General features: G+C 43.7%; 1 protein-coding gene across 2 annotated transcripts in view; it reads left to right on the forward strand.

Moving 5' to 3' along the window:
- Positions 1–7,424: 7,424 nt before the first annotated feature.
- Positions 7,425–24,667, forward strand: part of SERTAD2 (SERTA domain containing 2) — a 76,976-nt gene continuing 59,733 nt past the window's right edge. Inside the window, exons 1-2 of one of the 2 annotated variants that reach the window (XM_083858158.1) lie at positions 7,425–7,886; positions 9,648–9,765. The gene's annotated coding sequence lies outside the window, so the exon portion shown is untranslated. Of the gene's footprint in view, positions 7,887–9,430; positions 9,766–24,667 lie in introns of those variants that run through there. The other variant, XM_083858157.1, reaches the window with a different exon arrangement.

Genomic DNA, 24,667 nt, shown 5'->3' on the forward strand with positions numbered 1-24,667 from the left:
TGGGAAGTGTCCTGGCAAAGGGAAAGCTCCCCTTCTCATCTGACCATGCTGGAAGGTGCACATTGTGGCACTGAAGAGCCATGTACCCCGTTGACCCCTCTCCTCACACCACTTCTCTGCAGAGCTGAAAGCCTACAGAACCTTTTTCAAAGGCAAATCAGTACCTACGGATTCCCCTTACCACAAACGACAGCCAGGACACTTCACCGTTGCATGCTTCTCAACTTGGAGACGCTCTAGCCCTGCCTTGAGAACTCCATGGTCACCCTGGAAATGTGGGATAAGGCAGTAAAATTTCAGGATGCCTCTGGAAGGCTGTTTTAAAAGCAGATGGGAAGCAACAGCCTGCACATGAAAATTTTGATTTATTCCTCAGTTCCTATTTCTTCAGTTTTGGAGAGGCACATTCATAAACCACTAAAGCCAATGATCTCTGCACTGACAAAGATCCAACCTTGACCTTTCTGCAGTACAATTAAAATGTAAAAGCACTTTTGCCATATGACTAAAATTGTTCCTTTTATTTACACCCCATTTTCTGCCAGCACCAGTGTGTAAGGTGATCATGACTCACAGTAAATGTCCAGTTGTTCTCCTACAATAAAATCCTGATTTTGAGGGACTTGCAACTTGAGCTGGACAAAAACCTCATAAGATGTAACTTACTCTTGAATTCAGCATCCTTGTCCAGCTTTGTTTTCTCTGATTTTTGTGTGTGAAATTTTCTCACCAAGGCTTTCCTAAAAGTAAATCTTGTTCTCATTGACCACATAAAAGCATCCCCGTTACCAGTAGCTGACCCTTGCCATTTGACAGAGGAATGTGCTTGGTTCTTTGCTATCATTTATGATTTTTTTGCCTGTGCTGCAGTTGTGCCACCCCATTCCTAAGCAGGAAAAACCACACAGGCTCTGCCTTGGATGGGCTGCAATCAGATGACAATTGGTAATTGCTGAGGTGCTGCAGGTGGCACACATGGCTGAGGAGGTTTGCACACAAACACCCAATTAGGCATTTCAGAGCTCTACATAAAAGTTCTGTTAATTTCTACAATAAATGTGAGGGGGAAAACCCCATATTTATTGCATTTCAGACCTTGGACATGAGAGTGAAGTGTTCACTACTGTATTTTAATATTTTAATATAGTAAATGTCATGTGGTTTCTGGTAGTGGAACAATACAAGCAACAAATTCATGGATTAGGCTGGAAATGTTTGTAAACCAGGCTATAAAGCTGTATGAACAGAAGCATTTACAAGATATTAGTGAAGTAATTTGAGTTTTAAAGCCATGGGAGAAGTTGGTGTTTGGCAGTGCTGTGTGGGGAGACAGACACTGGACAGCTGAAAATGTTGTAACCAACAGAACCAACACAGTGAAGAGCTGCTTACAAATGTGTATAAATTATATGATTTAGGGATAAAACATTGCAGATTTTTTTTGCCTTCAGGTAAAGGAGGACCTATTTTCTTGCAATGTGAGCTCTGGATCTTCTCTCCTGGTCATTTGCAAAGCAAAGGGATTGGGAATATGACGCTAAACTTCTGGAGAATGCACATGAGCATGATTATGTGATGGTAGTAATGACATTACATTTAAATCTCAATCTGTCAAACTGCAGAATTAAATTGTTTGTCTTGTAATAAACCCAGTATTTCTCATATAACTATTTAGAAAGATGAATGCCATTTTTAAAAAGTAAGTATATTATACTGGTATACTTTTGTTCCCAGTTCTACTTCACAGAGAAAGGATCAGAAGTCCCCAATATCTAAATGAAATGTATAAAATGGCAATTATCTCTGTTTCAGCACACAGTATTTTTATTTCTTTGCTAAATACAGATGGTTTCCAAGAATTGGTAAACTCATTGCAGCTGGACAATGTTTATAGGCCTATGGCAGAGGATGGTTTTCAATGGAATTTAAATATTGCAGGGAGTGGTTTTATATTCCAGGGCCCCAAGTTTGCTTTGTGATAGCGGTTTAGTTTCACTGTTGCTCAAGAAAGGAGCCCTCTGTTCAAGGGAGAAATGCAGAAGGTGTGAAGTGAACAAATAAAATGTTCAATTCTCCATCCCTAGCACAGCAGAGGACTAGGAATCAGCATGGCAGAAAAAGAGGCAAGACTGGATAAACAGCAGAGCTACAAATCCTGAACAAATCAGACACATAATACTGGTTTGCATTCCCAGAACATAAAGTAACACCTGGTAAGATGACTGTTTTTGAGATAAAATTCTGCTTTCCGTTTTAGAATACAATCTAAAATGGGCTTAAAAATCTTTCCATGAACATTTCTAGCCACTAATCTAATTGATGGGAATGTTTTCAAAAAGTAAACGTAGATGAAGGAAATTCACTGCTTTTATTCACTTACAAGTGAGTATTTGCAGGTTTTTAAAGGTATTCCCCCAGGTCAATAACTAACTAAACAATCATATTTTGTAAACAGCTGTGATGCAGTAAAAAATCCAGGCTCCAAGGTCTTTGTGTGAAACCATCAACAAAATAATCTCAATTACGCTCAGAAGAACAAATATTTTTAGCAGTTGTTCCCCTCAACATGGTACACACTTTCTGATGCTCCCTAGAAGATCTATTTGGAAGTGAAGTTTATGTCAGCAGGGCACCTCCATGGCAGCAAAGACTTCTGACTGCTTGGGATGTGCATGGATCAGGAGGGATCAGGCCCTCTTGCCAGACCTTAAATTGATTCAGGCTTTGAAACTTCAAACCCATGAGCTTCAGGGGAATTATTCTCTGCCCACAAGGGTGGAAGAGCTGCATCAAGCCCCTGGGACCTACCCCAGCTCCAGGCACACTGCACACCTCGAGCAGACCTGCTTGCCCGAGCTCCTTTTACTCTGGATTTTGTGGTTTGGTTCTCTCAGGTGAAGCCAAACCCATGACACACTTCCTGCAGTTTTACCCCACACATAAATTACAAGGGGAGAGCTGCTGGATCTCAGAGCTGGGACAACTATCCCTGCAGAGCTGATCCTTCTCTAAGAGGTCCTGGTTTACCTGTGAGCACTCCTGAAACAGTCTGGTAGAAAAGCTGGAACTTCTAAGCCCAGTCTGAGGAGTTGCTTAGCTCCGTTCAGCTGGAGCAAGCACAGTCCTAAACAACCAAATGTGCAAAACCCAACCCAAACCACCTCAGAGATACTCAAATTGTGTTTCACCTCTTTGTCTCTGTGTATAAACTCTTGTGCTAAGACCTGATTTTTGCAGTAAAAGCATAAAACAGCTGATAGGCTTTTGTAAGATAATAACAGAATAAAGGACTACATTGGTTTTTCACAGGCTGAAATATACAATTTTGTTTGCTTTAAAAACTTGTTCCATCAACAGACTGCTGTAAATACAGATTTTTTTTTTTTTTTCTTATTTTTACATCCACAGTAATTGAAGAGCCTCACCACCACACCATCATGTTTAGCAGGCAGGCCACATTCTCAAACTTTCCTCTGTAGCTGTGAAATCGAGACTTTAAAAGTAAAAGCCTTCATACAACTGCTTCCCTGCCAGAGCCTGGCCCTGAAAAAAACCTGCTGCATATTGGGAAAGCTGCAGTGCCGTGATGATATGAAATATTCCCTCAGCTGCTGTCTCTGGAAGTGTGTGCAAAGCCCCCGTGGAAGGCTGTGCAGGAGCACGGGATGATTGCTTCTAGGCTTTCACCAGCCAGAAACAATTGTGCCCAAACTCACGAGCTCAATTCCTCTCTCATTATTGCTGTTAAAGAAGGTACAGCTACAAAAAGACATTTGTCTGCCCTGAGATTCCCACCCTTTTCAGTTCTTTGAAGAGGTGTGTGTATATGTTTATATATATATATATATATATTTCATCTATCAGTGAATGGTGAATGCTCTGTTCATTCTGTTTGCCAAATTGCACAGGACCTGATGCAAAGCTCTCTTTAGTGTGGCCTTCAGAAGTCTCCAAGCATGAGTCAGTCTGTGCACTGCTGAAGGCTGCAGAACCCTGCAAGTATTTTAACCTCTGGCTAATGGCGGGGGGGAGGGGGGCAGGAAGATGACAGATCCTAAATTCTCTGCTTCTGCTATCAATTAAAAAATGGGAGTCACTCAAACTTATAAATGTTCTTTATAAACATCCTTCATTATTCCCAATGATTAGTTGAAAAGAAAACCTTATTACCACCTTTTTTTTTCCTTTCTTTTTTTTTTCCTTGTGACAGGATGGCTTTAATGGTTTTAGTCTCTTCTGCTTTCACATTAGAGCAATTTGTGCACTGTCCATCTTGGATTTCTTGCAAGACACTATGGCAAGGCTGGCAGAACGGGGCCTTAGATGCTAAGACACAAATCTGAGAACCTGTTTTATTTTTTTGGTGTACGATTTAACAATTCCTGCTTCAAATGAGGAACTGTGAAATCTTCTCTCCAACTCCCTTGGATTTCAATAAAAGCAAGCAGGAAGAAAACCTGCAATTACTCCCATCATTTCTAAAGTAAAAAACATGAACAAATTATTGCAGGTTACCATTTCTCAGCTCTTCAATTACTGTGGATGTGAAAATAAGAAAGAAAAATCTGTATTTGCAGCAGTCTGTTGATGGAACAAGTTTTTAAAGCAAACAAAATTGTGTTTTTTCAGCCTGTGAAAACGCCAATGTAGTATTTTATTCTGTTACCTCGTTGTCTTACAAAAGTCTATCAGCTGTTTTATGCTTTTACTGCAAAAAGCAGGTCTTAGCACGAGAGTTTATACACAAAGAGGTGAAACACAATTTGAGTATCCCATTTCCTTCACGGGGATTACAATGTTGGTGAGGCTCCAATATCTGCTGGAAACTCCTCCTGGGCATTACCTCCTCCTCGTGCCCGAAATAAATTCCTCCAATATTAATCATTTGTGATAACAGCGTGGCTTTTTTACACCACTGCCGCTGCTGCCCCTACCTGTCAATTCCCGCCCTCCCCTCAGCAGCAGGAGAGGAGGAATTGCGCTGCCGGTGCTATTGCTCTCTTTTTTTATTATTTTTTTTCCATTCACCTGGTGAAATTCTGACACCGTGCCGGCTCCTGGGATGTGCTTTGTTCTCTAAAGATCTATCAGAACTGGGAAACAACCAAGAGGCCGAGCCGTGGCACCTGTCAGAGACAGGCTGGCCCCGTTTCCCGCTCCCAGGGCCGGTATCCCGAGGGCAGCCGAGGCTCTCAGGCCCCTCCTCAAGCCTTTCCCGCCGCCAGCGGGGCCTCCCCCGCTCCCCTGGGCCAGGCCCGGCTCCGCTCTCCTTCCTCCCGCGGGAAACGACCTTGGCGGCGCCGAGGCCGGCCCCGATCCGCCCCGGCCCCCTCCCGCTCTGCGGGGGCTCCGGGCCCGGCCCTTCCCCTCCCCTCCCCGGGGTCTCGGAGGCGCCGGCCCCGCCTCGCCCGCCCAGGTTCCGCCGCCCGCGGCCGCCGCCCCCGCTCCCTGCGTGACCAGCTCCCCGCCGCGCCCCCGCGCGCTTCCCATTGGTCGTCCGCGCCGCCCATCAACCCGGCCCTCGCTGCTGATTGGCCGTCTCCCGGGCCGGCCCGCGGGGTCCCGCCCCGCGGGGCTCCCCCCGGCCCTCCCCGGCACTTGGCGGCGGAGTGTCCTCAGAAGACTCGCTGGGCCGGAGGGGCCGCTCCGCCGCCGCCGGCCGGCCCGCGCTCCCATTGGCTGATCGCCCCGTCAATCCGCCGGGCCGCGGCTCGCCGTTGGCTGCCGGGCCGGCGAGGGGCGGGGCGCTCCCCACCGCCCCCGCCCGCGCGGTGCCGCCCTGTGACCAACTCCCGTGTGTGAGTCACGGCAGCGCCGTCAATGCCGTGTGCGGGCGGGCGGCGCTGCCTGGGCTGCCCCGGCCCCCTCCCCCGGCACAGGGCTGGCGGGCCGCACTTGTCACCCTGTCACATCCTCCCCGCCGCCCGCCGACCCGCCTCGCCCTCCCCGCCAGCTCGGCCGCCGCCCGGGGCCGCCGCGGCGGCATGGGATAGATAGAGCCGGGCACGGCCGGCCGGTTCCACACTGACCTCCCCGCCGCGGGTTAAATCCCTCCCCGCCGCGCGTCCCTCCGCGCCTGCCCCGCGGGCCCGCTCCCCCGGGCGCCTCCCTCGCCGGTCCTCGCCGCGGAGCCCCCGGAGCGGGTGAGTGCCGGGCTCGGCCCTCCCGGGCGGGCCGGGGCGCGGGGCCGGGCGGGCACACACACACAGCCGCTCCCGAGCCGGGGCATTCCCCGCACGGCAGCCTGGCACTGCCCGCCCGCACTGCCAGAGAACGGGAGGGAAAAAAAGAAAAAAAGGATATATAGATATAACCCCCTGGCGCCGTTGCCAACTTCTAATGCGTGCGGTGCTGCCGGCACGATTGTAATTATAATTTTATTTTGGTTGGTTTTGGGTTTTTGGGTTTTTTTTCCCCCCGCCCTGGTCGAGGCTATGGTGATGGTTGACGCGAGGGTACCCGGGTCGGTCCGTGCCAGGCTCTGGCCGCTGTCCCTCCTGGAAAAGCGGGGAAACCACCTTTTGTATCCCAGGTGCTCCATCCTCCTCCCCACCCTGCCATCCCTGGATGTGTCCCTGGCACCTGGGCTCCACTGCCGTGGCAGGAACATGCGTCTTCGGGAAGGGGAAGCCGCTCTCCGCAGCGGGGAGTTTGGGTCTCTTGATGTGAAATGGTTATGTCTCTGTTTCAGTGCTATTGATTTTTCTCCTTCTTTTTTTTTTTTTTTTTTTTTTTCCTCCCCCTCCCCTTAATGTATTTTTAGAACGTGAGTGTGGTATACGTTCCCGTGTGCTGTAGGTACAGAACAGCCAAAATAAAACAGAGGCGTGGAAAGCCCCAGCAAATACAGCAGCGCTCCCGTGCACAGGGGGTCCAGAGCCTCAGCACTCTGCTGGGTTCATTTATTGATATTAATTGATGGGTTTTGTCATTTATATCATATGGAAGTTAATTGCTGAACTGAAGGTTTACCCAACATCACAGGGCTCCAAAATCATCTATCTCAGGCATCTTGAAAAATAAATCTACTGAACTTTTGTTAAGAGGAAAGGCCAGCATCATTCTGGGAGTCCTCCACATAAAGTTTCTCTTTCTAAAGGCAAACACCCTTGCAAATAAGTCCTAGTAAAGTATGGCTTTACTCAGTGAGTACTCAAGTGTATGCAGAAGGTCAGTGAATTTCTAGAGAAAATTAAATCTTTACTAAACCTTGCCTCGCTGTCATCTATAAATAGAGGGAAGGAAAGAAAAATAAATCAGCTGTGATATTGACATCAAATGGAAAATCAGTCATTTTCCCAAGGGGTAACTTACCCCACACAACCTGAAAACTTCTTAAATTTTGCCTTTGTGGGGAGGGGTCTGTTGGACCGGTTTAGCACCGGCGTAACTTCATCAGCAGAGCGGATTTGTATTAATGCGGGGAGCAATCAAGAAACTCACGTTTGGAGAGAGAGGCCCGTGTAGTAATGACGTGCCAAGCCGTGGTGATTCCTCCCCTCATCAGACCCAATTACACCACCCTTACTCACTGCGAGTGGCACTTCACTGCGCAAGTGCTCCCTGCGATGCTTGTGTGACTACTTGTGTACTACAGTGCCAATCCGGGTGAGCTGGAGTGGCGCTTGGCTGGGCTTTTTTTTTTTTTTTTTTTTTTTTTTTTTTTTTTTTTTTTTTGTTTTGTTTTGTTTTGTTTTTTTTTTTTTTTTCATAGCTATTTTATTCCCTTTTCCTTGAAATGACAACTTGTTGGATAACTATTTTTTTTTCCCCTCGGGCTATGAAGAAAACTTCAGAGGATTAAATGTAAATCTGCTTTGTTAAGTGACCGTACCAAAAACCCCTCCCCTGTGTAAGACTTCTGTGCTGCCAAGTGAGACGGGCAGGTAAGTTTTCTGCGTGTTTAGATTTCCTTTTGCGGCTGCCTAAAGTAGGGAAAAGATTGTTGAAAAATTAATTATCTTGTCCTGAAATTCCTCTGCGCCTGTGGGATTCCATACTTATACGCGGTGCTCAAGTTGGAGTTGTTTCCTTAATTCCCTTCTTGTCTCTGGAGCCGCCCCCACCCCCCAAACATTCACGTCGCATTGTTCGAGTGTTTGCTATTGAAATCACTGGCAGAAGAAGCATCAGGCCCTGGGCTGGTTTTCTTTAAAGCAGTTGATAATGACTTGGATGTGATGTTGTAGGAAGATAATACTATCTGGTGTGTCCATAGCTCAGATCCACTCTCTTGCTACAACCTCAGGAAAAAAAAGCTCCGAGCTAAGCAGCCTGTGGAGCAAATATGTCTTAACAAGGCAGAATTGTCTTCTGCCTTTCTGTACCTGTTTGTAAATCTCTTGGAAGTTTGTTTGATGCTCTTTCGGAACAAGACGAGATCCCTTCGTGTTTGTTTCATGTTTTCACTTCCTCGTATGACTGTGTTCATTGCTAAGCCTTTGTGTCACTGATTGAGATGTTATTGTAATTAACATTAATTATGCAAACTAGATTGTTTTTAGAGGCTCTCCAACTCCGTATTGATACTGTCAACTTGTTTGTTTGTTGAACAAAAAAAAAATCCACGCATTTCACCGTTCTCAGAGGAAACAGATTCCAAGTTAAGGTATTAATGGGAAACCGTGGCAAAATCAAGTGATATTAGCTCAAATGGCACATCGAATCTTGATGGATGTGGTGAACCGAGTATGGTTGGATCTGAAATATCCAGGGCAGGGCAAACAGGGGGAGCAGGAAAGGGGACTCTGGGTACAGTCACTCGGGGAGGGTGTTTACACTGCACAGCTCCATCACATTTTTTTCCAGATAGACAGTACTAGATCAATTGGGCCAAATCCTGCCGTCCCTAATTGAACAAAACTCTCACTAAAACATACTGGAGCTGTCTGCTTGAATTTGTTTGAGAAATGGAGAAAAATGGCAGAGTTTACTTCATTAATTATTTAGGACATTTTTTTTATTTTAGACTTGGAGAAGGTATCTTCCTTAAATTTGGTTTAGAAGGTGTTCCAGGGTTGCCTTTTTAGAAGAAAAGCTTAATAAAAATATCTTTGAAATATACACCTCTGTAGCAATGGTAGGATTTTATAATTTTTTTGCAGTGTTAATTGTGGTGACATTCACTAAAGTCTTCATGTCTGATTCTGAATCACCCTCTCGAAACCCCTCTGAGCTGTGAAGGACTTCAGAATTTCTCGCCAGAAGTCAAAGTAGTTGCAATATTGATACGTTGTATTCCTGTGTGCTCTTAGGAAGAAAAGTAACAGAGGCGAGGAGAGTTTAAATGAGATTTGGTTGTCATGATACCGCATCTGAAAATATATGCAGACTGGCAGATTATTCCCTGTCTTAAAAAAACAAGTCTAACTTCCCATTTAAATAGGCAAAATTTGGTTTGCAGTTTGCTTCGGGTAATGAAAGAGATATATTTTTTTTGTTTGTTTCTACTTTTGGTGCAGTGGTCCTCTGGAAAGTTAGAAACAGCGCCCTGGGGCTCAGCAAAGTGGAGGGTGTGTAATTATATGGGAAGGCTCCATAGCATCAGTGAATTAGCATTAGCAGCTGAGTGAGTTTGTTAAGCTGTAGAGATGGCATTATGGAGATCAATAAAAAGCTGATTTCTTTTTTTTTTTTTCTTATTGCAGATTCCATGTTAAAAGGAAAAGATGCTATTTGTTTGTCTGCCTTTCACGCAGGCTTGCCAAACCATTAGTTGATTTGGAAAGGCAGGGTTTTTTTCAGTTCCGGCAATCAGTAGTGCAGGTTTGTTTTGTTTTGCTTTTTTAAAAAACTCTTAAAAATCTTTATTTATTAGGTTGTCTTCCAGAAATCACACTAACATCCTGGCCTGCAAGCGGCTTCACGTGTGTCTGTCTGTCAGGAGAGGCAAAAGGGAAGATCACTTATTTTTCTCATGACGTGTTGGTGCGGCATTGTTTGTTGTAGCTCAAATGCTCAATGTTCCTGATATTCCTGTTTCTGATTTAAATTAAATTCTCCCAAGGATTTGGAGGATACTGAAATCCACATTCAGAATAAAAGAGAAATAGTGACCTTAACTGTTTTCAGAGGTGTGAGTCAGGAGGAATAATATTGGGCACTGTAAGATGTGAAATATGCATTGGCCTTTATTTCTTTGTCTCAAAGCTTCTCCTGTTTTTATACCAGAGAGACAAGTATCCAGATCATTCATCACACTGAGCTCTCACAGAGACATGACAGACCAACAGCCTTATGCTGCACACTGTGGAACGTGCACGATGCATTAGGTTCTGATGATCTATATAAAACATTTTAATTGGGAGGAGCTGCAAATGGGGAACGGCTGTCTTCTAATCTGAGGGCTTTGCTTTTCCTTCTCCTCTTCCCGATTGAAACCGAACTTAAATTCACCCTCAAATGATTCTGTTTCAATGTAGCTGTGTGCTGTGACTCTTGATGGAATGATTTATTCACTCTAAGGTAAATTTTGGGGAACCCCTCTCTGCCTTTGTGGTGGGTGCTGATTGGGTGGACTTTGTGGGACTGAGAAGATCCAACCCCGCGGATTCCTTCCTTCTGCTCTATGGCATGTGAGCAGCCTGTGTAACGGAGCTTGAGTGTCATGAGGCTTGTGGAGCATGTTCTTGTGTGAAGAGAAACAGTCCCAAATGCTGGGGGTGTGATGCAGACAACACTAAAGGTCGGCAACTTGGGAAATTCGTGCTGTGGTTCACGTTGACATTTCAGAGGGAATTTTGATGGAGGTGTGGTCCCAGTGAAGGGACTGGGTCCAGCCACACAGATAAAACAGCAGCCTTACTCTTATCTCTTTGGTAACCCAAACCTGTTTGCTGCTCAACTGGCAAAATTATGTTTATAGTATCCCTATGCTTTGTTTCTGCTAATCTCTAATTAAGTAGATCCAGGGAAGGCCAGCATGGTGCTTTTAGTGCTCAGCTACAGCTTAGAAATGACACTGTGCTTTCTAATGATTGCAAGCAGGTGAAGTGACAGGAGGGGCAGAGATATTGGAGTAATGTGATCTGCAATTAAATTCCTGATTCTCTAAAATATTTACCCAGAGCTGAAGTGATCCACAGTACTTCATATCTGGCATTGGCCATGGGTGTCCAGTTAAAAAGCAGAGAACTACAGGGGGGAGGGAAAGAAAAAAGGATAAAGAGATCTTAGCTGAACCAGAACAAAACCTCTTGGGCTCCTACCATTTAAAATAGGGAGGAATCCCTAGAAACAACGAAGGTAAAGTCTCTCAAAACTGCAAAATTACTGTAGTGATTGTGACTCTGAAAAAGCAGGTTCTAGATAGAGGAGGAATTGTAGTTGCTCTGTGGTCTTGTCATAGCCTTGCTAATGTGGTTAAAGCATTAGTTCTGGAAACAAGTGCATTGAGAGCTTGGAGTCTGTCTTAAAAATGTACAAGTCTATATTCATGTATTTTCTGTGGGGCAAAATAAAATACTGCTTGTTGGATCACCCAATTTCAGTATTGTTATTAAAAAAAAGAAACACACCCTGTTTTCCACCTGTCAGATGAAGTCAGATATTCCTCTGGATGCCTTTTTTTTTTTTTTTTTTTTTTTTTTTTTTTTTGTTATTGCCCCTTTTAAGAACCTTTTCATAATCTGCTTTCCTCCTTTCTGTCCTGCTGAATTCCTTTTTTTGTTGTTGTTTTATTCCTTCCACTTCTTTCCAGATATTTTTTTTTTATTTGTTATTGTACCTTCTCACCTTAATCAACTACTAATGTTGCTGCTTGCCTATAGAATCACAAGGTCCATGTTGAAGTGTGTCATGCCAATAATATTTAGTGTCCTCTGTCCTTGGCAAGGAAAAGGTTTTACCACTGCTGACCTGTAGTCCTGTGGAAAATGTGAAGGGAGAGCCTGTTGGAGGTGTGACTTGGATTGGTGCAGTCATCTAGAAGGAGTCAGGCCCACAGCCAGAAATTATACCCAGGTGTCATCAGTTTTCAGACACCTGCCCTGTGCTGTAGGAAAGCAGGTTTTTTGCTTCTTCTGTCCTTTGCAGAGCTCACTTTTTTTTTTTTTTTTTTTTTTTAAGATTTGTTTTTCTGCTTCTCTTTATTTGGCTGTCTTGTCCGGTTTTGTCTTTTCTTCTCTGTAATATGTAATAGCTAATAATGACCTCTCAAACTGCATCACAGGGGTGTTAATGCTGGTGTGTTTTCCTTCATCCTGTCCAGAATATTTGGCTGTTGCCAAAGAAATTGAGGTCAGAATGGGGGGTCCACCAAAGGGTATGTGTGTACATATGTGTTGAAGATACCAAAATACTGTTAAAAGAAAATCAAACAATATTTGTAAAGTTAAAAAAGCTAATACTTGTTTTGAGGTGCAGTGTGAGAACTAAGGTATAAAATAAGATGGGCAAAGATGCAGCTTTTTTCAGAGAACCTTTAAACTGTTAAACCTTTTCAAAGGAACACATCAGTTCTTTGCTGAACCTGCTCAACTGAAGGAAGATGAGCAGTCCTTTTCATGATAGGGAACAAATCTTATGGTAAACCTTCAAAGCAGAGCTGAAGTCTTTAGGCCTGGTGGTGGTGATGATTGTTTCCTGATGTCAAGTGAAGGAAATAGTGGCAGATATGCAGTGGGAAAATGCCCAGGAACAGGCATTCAGCCAATCCAAGGAGGCTGTTCTAACTGTCCTTTGATTTGGAATATTTTTAATTTATTCTGTTCTCAGATATTTCAGTGCAAATTCTAGAAAAGGCAGTTTCTGTCTTTTGAGATTGGCAGATTTTTGTATCATGACTATCTTGAAAAATCCAAAAGAGGGAGGAGGTAAAAAAGTAAATCTCAGATACAGTTTTCTTCTGTCCCTCCTGCCATGTTCAAAATGATATCTCATCTTGTTCTTATCCTTGTTCAGAATAAAAGCTGTGATAATCCATTTCCTTTGCTGTGATAATCCCTTGCCCAAATGTCCTGGTAGCATAATTTGATTGTGGTGCTTGGACAGCTATCATATCACTCCTACAAAGCAACAGTAATAGTTGTTACAAACAACAATATAATCCAAGAAATCCAGAGTTAAAGTGCTTACAGCAGAGACTAATTGCGTGCTAGAGAGCATTACTGTATCTTCCTGATTGATGTCTCTCATTGGCCAAGACAGACTTGTAGATGAGTTCTTAACATATTATTTAACAAGATGGCAGTGCTCTGTGTTTAAATTGCTTGTTGTTGTGGGGTTTTTTTATTGCCCCTCTCTAGTGTGGGGTTCAGAACCTCCTTATTACTTTTATGAGAAAGCCACAGATCCAGATTCCTTCTGGAACTGTTGCAGCGTGAAGAAACAAAGTGTAGGGATTTTTTTCAAGAGCTACTAAAGTAGCCTGTGCTCCTTGCCCAAGAAAAGTTAACAATCCTTATAATTTCTGGGCCTTTTGTGTGTTTTTTGTTTTATTTTTTATTTTTCTTTGCCTTTTTTTCATACTTGAACCCTGATTCTGAAGGAGCTGGAGCAATTACCCAGCCTATCTTACATCTTCCCATTCAGAGGAGGATGGAGTGGGAAAGAAGGTCTGCATTAGACTTCAGATATTCTCTCCAGCCGCTTTGCCACCTCTAAGTCACACTATTTCAACCTGAAAAACAGCAGAGGAAAAAATCCTGCTTGAACAGTTTTTCCTGTCTTTAATGAGAGATTTTTACAAAGAGAGGAAATAGTGTAGGTGAATGCATCTAGCACCCTTTAGGAAAGGGTCATCACCACAGGGATGATGCTGACAAAGGATACCAAATCCTCCCAGACCTGTACCAGGTTCTTTGGAAGGCTCGTGAAATAAAGAAGCTGTATAGCCAGTGTGCATGTGTATTTCTGAAGGTTATGCTGGATTTCTGCCATGCCACAAACCCTGATTAGAATAATTTATAATAAAAAGTGAGGCATGGATTCCAGAAATGGATAATGTGATGGAGGAAAGAGGGAGGTGAATAGCAGAGAAAGCAAATCTGAAGGTTTTCCTGGTCCATAGGAAGAAGACACAGTCCTAATTTTTGATGCCAGAAATGACTATTATATGGTTGGCTTAATACACATCCTGTGCACTGCTGTTTGCTTGTTTATTTGCAGTAGGACTCGGGGATATTTCAGGTACTTTCCAGGTGCTTACAGATGATTTCTGCTCCAAGGACTTCACAAGTCAGAGAGGCCAGAAGTAAATGGGTGGGAATTGAGTGCTGAGGAGCAGAGTGAGATTCACAGGATACAGGGGCCTTGAGAGCAGTGCAAGTGTGTGGCAGAGCTGCTGTGCAGGTGGGATGGGGAGGAGGATACCTGTGGTGGCCTCCAGGAAAGAAACAGGCACTTGGTGTGTCTGGAAAGAAAATACATCCTTTTGCTTTTCTTCCACATTGCAAGTCAGTCCGTGGTCAGTTTAGAGCTCCCAACTCCTGATCTCTCTCTCTTGGATCCTTTCCCCAAATTTGTGATGGTGTGATATGTCAGTGGAGTTATTCTGCTGTGTGTTCTGTGCAGAGAAATGCTGTGAGAATGGGAGAGCAGGGGGATGAGGCACATGAGGTGTGTGCATGCAACATGGCCAGAGAGAAGTAGCACTGGGGTTTTGTACAAACATTCTTTGGGGCACGAGGTGTCACTGACTTCAGTTCAATTTTTTTTTGCTGTGATTAAGACCCTGAGCATGCCTGTAATGCAAAACAGAAAACATAAAGAAAATGTTTTCTCTTCAGCCATCATTCTAGCATGCTTATGTGTGTATGAATCATTCCTCCTCCATCTGGAAGGATGAGATGCAGAGCTCTTTTCTAAGGAGATATCTAAAGTACATCCTCATAGCAGCCAGCAATTGGCATGACAAAAGGGTTATAGCAAGTGGCTGGCACTTTTCCCATCCATCTTGCCACTGGAAACATAATGCTTTTGCAATGTGCTTGTTCCTCAGGCACCAGTGTGCAGAGCCAGTCCTTGGGACATGCTAACGGAGCCGTTGCGTGTTGTTTGCTTTTGTTTGTGGCACCTCCTCAGCAGCCCAAAAGCTGGTAGGAGGGAATGACACTGATAAACTGTTTTCCTTGATTTAAGCATGACGGGGTGTGGATGGGAACAGTGGGGTACCCGTGGAACATCCCCAGGTGTGGGAAGATGGGCAGCAAGGCATCTGGCGCTGTGACATCAAGTGTGGGGGAAGACTTTGTTTTGCTTCTAACCTTGTATGCTTTACACAGAACAAGGAAAGATACAGTAGTATTGAGTGCACAGGGAATAAGGTCTGATTTTTAAAAATGTCATCTGTTGTTCATGTGAACTATCTTGGATGCATTTTGTCTTTCACTTGATTGGCAAGAAGGCCAAGGCCCTGAATCAGTTAACTTAGTCTTAAGCGTTCCTGTGATGTCAAGAAAGGGTTCTATTGCACCTTTTTTTTGGTAGAGGAGTGTTTAATGTGGTGTCAGAATAGGCAGTAGAAAGAAGGGCCCCTTTATCTCAGTGCTCTGCTTTAACAATTCTTTGTTACCTTTCTCTTTTGCTGCCCATGACTGGGAATGTCCTTGTCTCGCAGGCAGTGGCCACCTTTGTATGTAGTTCAAACCTAAATGTAGAAACTGGGTGTTCTGCTGAAGCTCCTTGGGCCACTCTTGATGCTCACCAAATGCATGCCCATGGGATTGGACATGTCTTTGCTGCTTCCTTCTTTTGAAGGGTGGTTGGAGATGAGGCAGAGGAAAATCCAGGATTCATTGCCTGCCCTCCAGGGTCTTTGGTGCAGTTATGAGCTTGAGTTTTGGACCAGTTCTCAGAGCTGGGACCAGTGGCTTTTCCTCCCTGGGGAATGCCTGTGCAGACAGGAGGGGCCTTTCAGCCCCCCATTCCTGCTCTGCTTTTTAACCAGTGTCTGTTCAGCGAGGGAGGCTCATTTCTGCTGCGGGAGCTGGGGCTCATCTCTCCACCTCACACTGGATAGTCTGGAGGTTTGGGGCACTGCTCCTGCAAGACCTCAGCTGATTTGGATCACAGTGGGAATGGCAGGGGGGAAATCCCTTACTGGAGAGTGCCAAGTCCTGCTCTGCAGCATGAAGAATGCAGGCTGCTTAGTGCCTTGTATATGAAGCACTTCAGCTTTTTGAAGGACAGATTTTTGTGATGGATGGAGAAACCTCCTTTCTGCTTCTTTGCAAAGGGTGGGTTCAAGATGCAGCCCTGTTGTTGGCATCTCTTATAAGTTGACTCTACATAGTGACATGCTGACCTCAGGAGTTCAAAGTACTGTCCTGCTCCTTGGGATACTTTGGGTTTGGGGTAGAGGGAGATGGCTGGGTCTATAGGCTTTCTGCAGCGGGGCTCCCCTTTGGAGGTGAGAACAGCTGTGCCCCTTTCCTATGGAGCTGTTGTGACTGCAGGCAGTGACTGTGAAACCCTCTGGTGCCACTGAAGCTGAACACTGTGTATCTGTCTGCTGCCTCCCAAAGTGTTTTTGGGGGGCTGCTCTGCATCTGGGCTGTGAAATGTTGTCCTAGAAAACCACTCTGCCCTGGAGAGTGAAATACTCTTGTGTATTATGGCACAATGTTGGACTCTGGATCAGGAGAGAGCTTTCCTTTGACTATGTCTCAAGCTTCTGTGTGTATCTTTTTTCTGATACACGATAGCCCAGAGAAGACCCTTCAGGCAGGGGTGCTTTGTTACTTTCTCTAGATTCATAATTGCTGTTTATACTACAGTGCAATAAAAACAATTACCATTTTTTGGCTTATTTCAGGGTGTGCGCTTGCATGTGAAAAAGATTGGATATGTTAACTCTGTCATCTTTCTTACCTGTGTCTGAGATAATATCTGATTATGATCTTTCCTGATACATAACAGCCTTGGAAAGGAAATTACACTCCTGATACTTTCGGAAACATTTCAGTAGCTTGACTTCAGTATGCAGTACAGTGGTAACAGGGATGAGGGGTGTTACATTCAGTCTCTTGAAAACTGGCTTTTGGATCCTGCAGAACACTGGCAGCAGGTGGAGGATGTTCACATTGCACACTTCACCTGCAGTGTCCACTTGGAACATGCGCCATGTGTATAAATTCAGTTTTGCTTTTCTCTGTGTCGTGGTCAGAGTTTACAGTCTGGGGACCCCTGAGGCAGAAGAATTGCTCTGCCATGTGTGTATGACTACACTCAGCAGGTGTAGCTTGTCCTGCAAAGTGCTGGGTATTTTCTAGCCCGAGTCAGCTGTGGGTATTTCCACTTGTTGAGAGGCTGAAGACCAGGTTCCCATGACCTAAGTTGTGCCTAGGGCTCTGTGCTTGAAGGCCAGGAGTCAAGATGGAAGGAAATAAAAGGTAAAGTGACTTAGGTGCAATTTAGGACTTGTGAATCTGGGTCCTCTTCTCCTGAAATACCAGTGTGCCAGAAGCATCTGCTGTAGGGAGCTGCTAGGAACAGGCCAGGCCAGTGACCATATTTCACTTTCTAAAGTATTTCTAAACATCCCAGACTAGACTTTGCACCTTTAACCAATTTGAAATCTCTATGCAATCCCTTCAATGTTAGGCAGAGCAAAGAATCTGATCCAAGCAGCACTGCTTATTACTGAAAAGGTCCTGACATCTCACTTCACCCTCTGGAGAGTAACTGGAGGGGTGGGGAGAGGCCTGGAGCTGTGCTAGTACGTGTTGTTTTCTGCCTCTGGGGATTTTTGTTGTTGTGCATTCTCCTGTTTTTCCATCTCACACAAAATCCAAAAGCTTGTGTTGCAGCTGTGGCCCAGAAGGAGTAGTCAGTGCTCTGTTACCCATCAGCATCAGACAGACCTGGTGATGAACGAGGGGAATTTTGGGCTCTTGGACAGGACAGGGATGCTGAGGTTGCTTTGCAGCCTTTGGGCTGTGGGGGACTGAGCCCTCTCAGGTTTACTTGTGGCCACAAAGATCTCACTCACAGTGATCTCTCACTGTGTTGGCCCTGGTAATCTCTGACTATCAGTCATCCTCTTCTCGTTTGGAAGAACTTTGACTTAATGAGAGATACATCAACTTGAGTAATTTCTATTTGAAGATATTAAACTCTGTGAATACTGAAGAATATCGTAGCCTAAGCTTTGGAGCACTTCTGAGTGTGATGCAGAGCTGTTCTTGGAATGATTTGTTTCAACTATAGGGCCAGTTTAAATAGAACTATTTAAGTTTATGTTGCTGTTCATCATACATCAAAAAGTGAAGTTCAGTGAATAATGAGTTACCACGGGGCACCACAATGAGATGAGAAGTCATCATAGCTTTGCAATAAATGGCAATGTCATTAAAAGAAAAAAAAAAAAAAAGACTTTTTGTCTATAAGCCTAATTGGAAAAGCTAGAAGTCTTGAGTGAAGATTTTTAGCATGCTGACCAACTGAAATATATTGTAATAACAGCAAATTTATGTGTGCAGAGGGTGTCCAAGGTTTTGATTGCTGCATGAGACACATGGCTTTGGGGTATTTTCCTGTGTATGCCTTTTGTGTAGGTAAGTGACAGTACCTGACTTCTGGCCCTGGAGGGAAAATGTACTACCTTATTACTGAGCAGCTTTCCAAGATGCACTAGTTGTCATTAAAACTCAGCAGTAGACCACAGAGCTGTGTTTGGCAGGTGGGGATTTTATTTTCCCTAAACTTTTAATGACAATGACTTGCAGTTATGTCATGCTGTAGTTTTAAAGTGTGCAAGGCAGTTTGGCTCATTTACGTTCTCATTCAGGTTTCTAATGTGCACACAGAATCAGCTGCTTTCTGGGATTGCTGATCATATGGAATATGGTGAGGATGACCAGCCCTTGGTGTGTACAGGGACATCAGGCACTCCCTCTTTTCACTGAGTTTTTGCAGCAAAGCCACGGTGCTCAGATTTCCCTGTCTGCAGAATGTGGCTCCACCCTGCAGTTTATAAAACATCTTAAATAAAAAACTTTAAGAGGGATGATGTGCAAGATCCATGTCACTTTTCTTCCCTTTGTGGTGCTTATTTTAAGTTATTGCTTTTAGCAAGTGGAATCATTGTACCGCAGTGGTCTCGGGGATAGTTAGCAGGACACCACGATCTGCCCATCTGCAGCAGCTCTGCTGGAAAAGGTCTCATCTGCAGGAGCCCTTGTTTGCACTTAAGGATGAAATGCAATTGAGCATCTGGTGAAGTCTGCTCGATGGTAGAAATTAACTATAAATATATACCTGGGGATTTTTTAATCATTAGTCTTAAATCGATTATTTCCTAGCAGTTGTAGGACTCCAAAGAACTGCTTTTTCTTCTGTAGGAAAAATATCCATTTGGTGGGCAAATACAATGCTACAGGTAAGATACGGCAACAGTAATGCATGAAGATCAGTGTGAGGAAAAAGACAACTTCCTGTTCTGTGGTGTTCCTGATTTTTTTCCCCCTTAATTACATGGAGTTGGAAGAGTGAGCTGGTAGGATATGAATGTTGCCATCCAATAATAAGAGTTGTGGTCATGGGTGCCATGCAAGCATGAAGCTTCAAGAGACTATGATGTGTTTTGGGGGACAGACCAGGAATAATTCAGGCCTGCATATGGTTTTCTCTGCTAGAAAGGTAAGCTAAGGGAATGTCTGCAAAACTAGTGCCCAAAGCTGGAGTTGTGCTCCCTATTCCAGTTAAACCAATGTGTAAACAAACCTGTTCACTTGATGTTCCCATTAATTTGGACTGCTTACCTTTCCAGTTTTTCTAGCTTGTGATTTGAGCAGAATGAGCCAGTAGGGAAAAATGACAGTCTGAAACTGGCTTGGCTTGTCTCTGGCTCTCCCCAGAAAGCCAGTTCCTTTTCTACCACCAAAACAGGGCCTGGCTCCATAGCTATTGTTTAGGACACCTGAGACACCAAGATCATCTGCCACTGCCTAGAAAAGGACAGCAAGGAAAAACTTCCAATCCTTTGCCAGCCCCTTCTGCATCTTCCTACCTGCTAAGGCCTACTGTACAAAAGGTGTAGCAGCTGTGGCTTGAAAATCCCTGGGGCTTTCCCCTCCCCCTGGGGTATTTTGCTGTGTCCAGCCCTGGCACCTTTACAGGCACAGGCAGCAGAAGCCATGCATGGGGCCAGTGTCACATCTGTGCTGAGCATCAGCTCAGATCTGCTCTGCCTGTGCCTCCTTCCAGCACAGCCACACTGTGCAAAGCAGGCTGCCCTCTGGGAAGACAAGTTGTGGCATTTTTCTGACTTGATGCCCTTGAGCTTCTTGTCCCTGAAGAAGGGAATACCATGAGGAAGCCTTTCCTTTTTAATGGGGAACCAAAACTTGGGTTACTGAGGGCTCTCTGGGACCAACTGAAGTAGGTTTTCCCACTGTGTGTGTGAGGGGGAATGGCAAGGAGGAGACTGGATACTTGGTACAGCATTTAATTTGATTGTGTAACTCCAGTGCATCATGGTCATGACGTGTGTTTCTGACCTCACCAAGAGCCACTGAAGGTGCAAAGCCTCTCCATGTCCTCTCTGTTCCAGGAAGTCAAGACAAGCTTCTGGCTAAGCAGCCTTCAACTCCACAGAGTCCCTTTGGTGTTTTGATGCCTGTGGAAAGAATAGTTGGCAGTAGAAGTAATTTTCTGGCTTTTGTTGCTGATTGTGACAAAAAGTCAGCTTTCTTGACCTGCAATGATGCCAAGGCTGTGCGCAGGCTGGAGACTGGGGCCAGTGGTCTTTCCCTGGTGCCTTGGGTCTTTGGAAAGAGATGTTATTGGTATTAAAGTAGACCTTAACCTTCCATGGGATCTGGTTGAATTCAGAGGTCTGCAGCTGAGATCTGAGGGCTGCCTTCTGGTCAGACTCACTTCACCATCAATTTTTATATGGCTCTGCATGGGGCAGTAGTAGAGATTGATGTTCTGTATTCTCACACATCACTCCATGCTTTGGTATGCTGCCTGTGTATCAGTGGATACAGCTGCAATGCTACCCAAAGTGTTTCCTTTTTTCCCTTGATATTGCTAGAAGCCATTCTCAAGTATGTTTTGCCAGACAAAATAAAATGAAACCTGTGAATTTCAAACCCCAAGTTTTACTGTGGGCTCCACTGGGAGAAGTGAAGTAGATTGCAAACTCCCAGAAAGTTGTTTGAATGCTCTGTGAGGAATACCACCAGAGAAAGGGATATTCTTGCTTCTTTAGAGAGAGCAAGAGATCAGCTGAGACCATTTTCTCTAGCCTTACGTAGCAGAGTAAAAATAATTCATGGGAATTTTATTTTTGACTAGTTAGCAGGTTGAGGAGTAGCAATAAAAGTTATCAGAGCCGTGATTAACTTTGTTGCTTTTGATCTTGTGGCTGTATCAAAAATGAGGATTGGTTTGACCTGAAACATGAAATATTTCTTTTGCTAACATGAAAAATTTAGATTTTGGCTAATCCTAAACGCAAGTATTTTGAATTGTCTAAAGTCGTTTAGGTTAAAGAGTGACTCTGAAAAGAGTGATAGGTTAAAGAGTGAACTAGAAACAATTTTCTAGTTTCAGGGAAACTATAATCCTTATGGCTCTTCACTGAATTCAAATTGATTTCAGTCCTCTTGAATCCTTGTTTTGCTGAAGATAACATGGGACAGGGAAAGGGAGCTGCAGTCTCCCTACAGTGTCTCCTGTATCATGAGAATGGAATCACTTCAGCTCCCTTTTTTCAAAGCAGTGCTGCACACATCTCTGTGATAGTCCTCCAGACCAAAAAAAACTTCCCAGCATTGATAACAGACAGACAAAACTGAGAGTCTGTCACAGTGAGAAACAGAGCTTTTTTTTTTTTTCCAAAGAGCAGTGTGCATGTAGAAGGCAAGTGAAAATTATTCCCTAATGACAAAGCAGTAAAATTGCTGAAGAGCACAGCTAAACAAAGGTCAAACTGCAGTCTGAATGGAGACAGAGGCTAAACCTATTTGCAATACATACAGAGTGCAGTGTGAAATGTAGGTAACCAGCCCAAGGAATATTACCATGCATAGATAATATGTATATGTGTAGATAATATGTGCAATTGTACTTTCTGAAGCCTGTTCATCAGAACAGATTGCAAAGCAGGGAATGCACACAGGAGTTCAAAAAGATGTAGCTTCAAAACATAATACCAAGGTCACCACAGAAACAGCTTTTTTTTTTTTTTCAAGAACACAAGAAGCATGTCAAGGAAGAGTGGACTAAGGAAGTTGTGTGAGATACTGATACAGGTCCTTGCATTCCAACAGTGTCTGTATGATCCATGCTGCATCCTCCTTTTCCCTGAGATATAAAGGAAAAGGTGAAAGTGTTAAAGTAAGGGTTGACAATTCAATGTAGTTATCAACCAAGTTATTCACATTTGGTTCTGGTGTGCAGAAATAAATGCTACTTTGAACTGTTGTCTGTATACAGGAGGTCTAGATGAGGCCACCTTGAGAGTGTGGTTACATGGGGAAGGTACAGAAATGAAGAGGCTTCCAAAAGAGGAAATTGTGTCTAGACTTCAAAATGCCAGTTCTCAGTTTTGTTTTAGGTGGTGATATCCTGTCTGGTATCTTTGAGGAGAAATAATTGAGAGGAAACAGTCAGTGACATGTAAGGAGGTGCTATGTATCATTTCAGAGTAAAAGTTCCTAAACTTTTATTTTGAAAATTGTCACCAACCTGCAAAATCTGTCACTCTAGAAAGGCAATATGTGTTTTATTGTCTGATAGAGTATCAATTTAATACCACTGGCCAGCAGTGATGGAAAGTGTTCTTGTGAAGACTGTCTGCAAAGTCTCAACTAACTTGCATGGTGTAGTCATTGTGCCTTCTTCATAAATTTTTATGTTAAAGGTTAAATATTTTGGTTTCTTTCATGTTTTAGCTGGATTCTCAGCTTGGCGTTTTTATAGATAATTTGATAAATGTAAGTAAAATATAGAACATTGACCTACAGAGTAAGGTTCACTGCTTCTGATAGATCCTTATTTTTGATTCAAATTAAGTTTCCCAACTTTTGCGTATTTTTTATGGGTACTGTAATTCTGATGTTGAGAGGGGGGATCACAAGCTCAGTACTTCCCTAAACGAAGAGGAAAACAGTTATTTATGTTGTTTGTGGTTAACCTACAGAGCAGTATTAATGCTCTGTAAAACCTCTTCACGTAATTCACTTAATAGAAACTTTTGAAAAATTATTTAAACTTGAAAGAAAAGTTTCATGGGAAGAGAGGACTAGATGGAGTTAAAATCAGGAGGGTGAGTTGGTGTGTAGATGAAAATCCTTTTCTAATACATTAATGAGAAGTAAGAAGGCAGAGGACTGCGTATTTAGGTGCTGAGGGGAAGAAGCCATTAAGTGGAACCAAAAATCTTCAGTACAATTAATTCTTTCACTCAGGTGACAGTGGCAGTCCACGCTTTGGTGCAAATACTGGAAACTTCACCTGAGGTGCCAATAATTGCTTTTAGTATTCCTCAAATCCAAGTATGCTGGAGTGTTTTCCCAGCCAGAAATGACAGTGTAATACTTAAAACTTGAAATGGAACCTTACAGCCATCGAGATAATTATATTTGTACCATATAAAAGTTGTGCTTGAAAGCAGGATTTGATGCCATTGTTTAAAATGTGTTCCTTTACAGAGAATAATGTAAATGAACAAAAGTTATGAAAAGGTCACACATGGTTGGATTTCTTGTTTGTTTTGTTTGTTTGGGGGAGTTTTTTGTTTTTCCTCTGGACTAATAATGATTTAGAATATTTTGATACAAAAAAAATCAATTAAGTAATTGTACTTATACCTGATCCAGGGCTTTCATAGTCTTAGAAGAGAAAGGCAATGAAGTTACTCTGAAAACTTTTATAGTCCTTGTAAAACTTGGCTATTTCTTCTATTCTGTCAAGTATTTAAATTTTCACCTCAATCCTTTTATGGATGGGCAGGTATTAGGGTTTTTTTAATTATTTGACTGCATAAACTTCTTTGCAAGGATTTTAGGAGTATCCTAAGCTTTTAATTGTGTTTTCATCCATACTGTGACGGTTCTTCCAAGAAAACTGCTGGTGTTTCCCTCTCTGTGCTTTTCTGTTTCTCAGAGAAGACAAAGTGCTGTATTTTTTTTTTTTTCTCGTTGTTTTTATTTCTGGTATCTGAGTGGAAAATAAAAGCCAATTGCTCTTCCCCCCACATTGTGTGCCCATGAGCAGACAGGCGTGCACGCTCTCCGCATGCAGGCAAGCACACACAAGGAATTCTTGCTTGTGCACAGCCAAAAGAGGCTGGACGAGGCTGTCTTCAGCTCAGTGGAAATTGGCACCCTCCCATCTCCAGTAAACAGCAGCCTGACGTCAGCTCACGCAGCGGTGATAGCAGCACAACTTGAGAGATTTTTCAACCGGCCGAGCTGTTGAAAGGCTATCGCTGGCTTTGATAATCTCTGGCTGCACTTGAGAGGATTCGGTGCAGAGGTTGGGGGGAGGAATGGTTGGTTAATGACAGAAATAATAGAGCAATTCCTGATAACTTCATACGGGGTGGAGAGGTGATTTTTAAGTCTTACACCAAAGGGTATTTTGATTCCCAGCCCATCAGCTGCAGTCGTTCTCTCCAGGTTCTGAAATCCTGGCTGCTCTGTAGAATTCACATTCGTGCCTTGTTGGAAGTTGGAGAACAACTAAAGTGCTGTAGAACAGTCAATCAAGCAGATGA

This window comes from Zosterops lateralis, assembly GCF_965231275.1.
Source record: "Zosterops lateralis genome assembly, chromosome: 3".
Lineage (NCBI taxonomy): Eukaryota > Metazoa > Chordata > Aves > Passeriformes > Zosteropidae > Zosterops > Zosterops lateralis.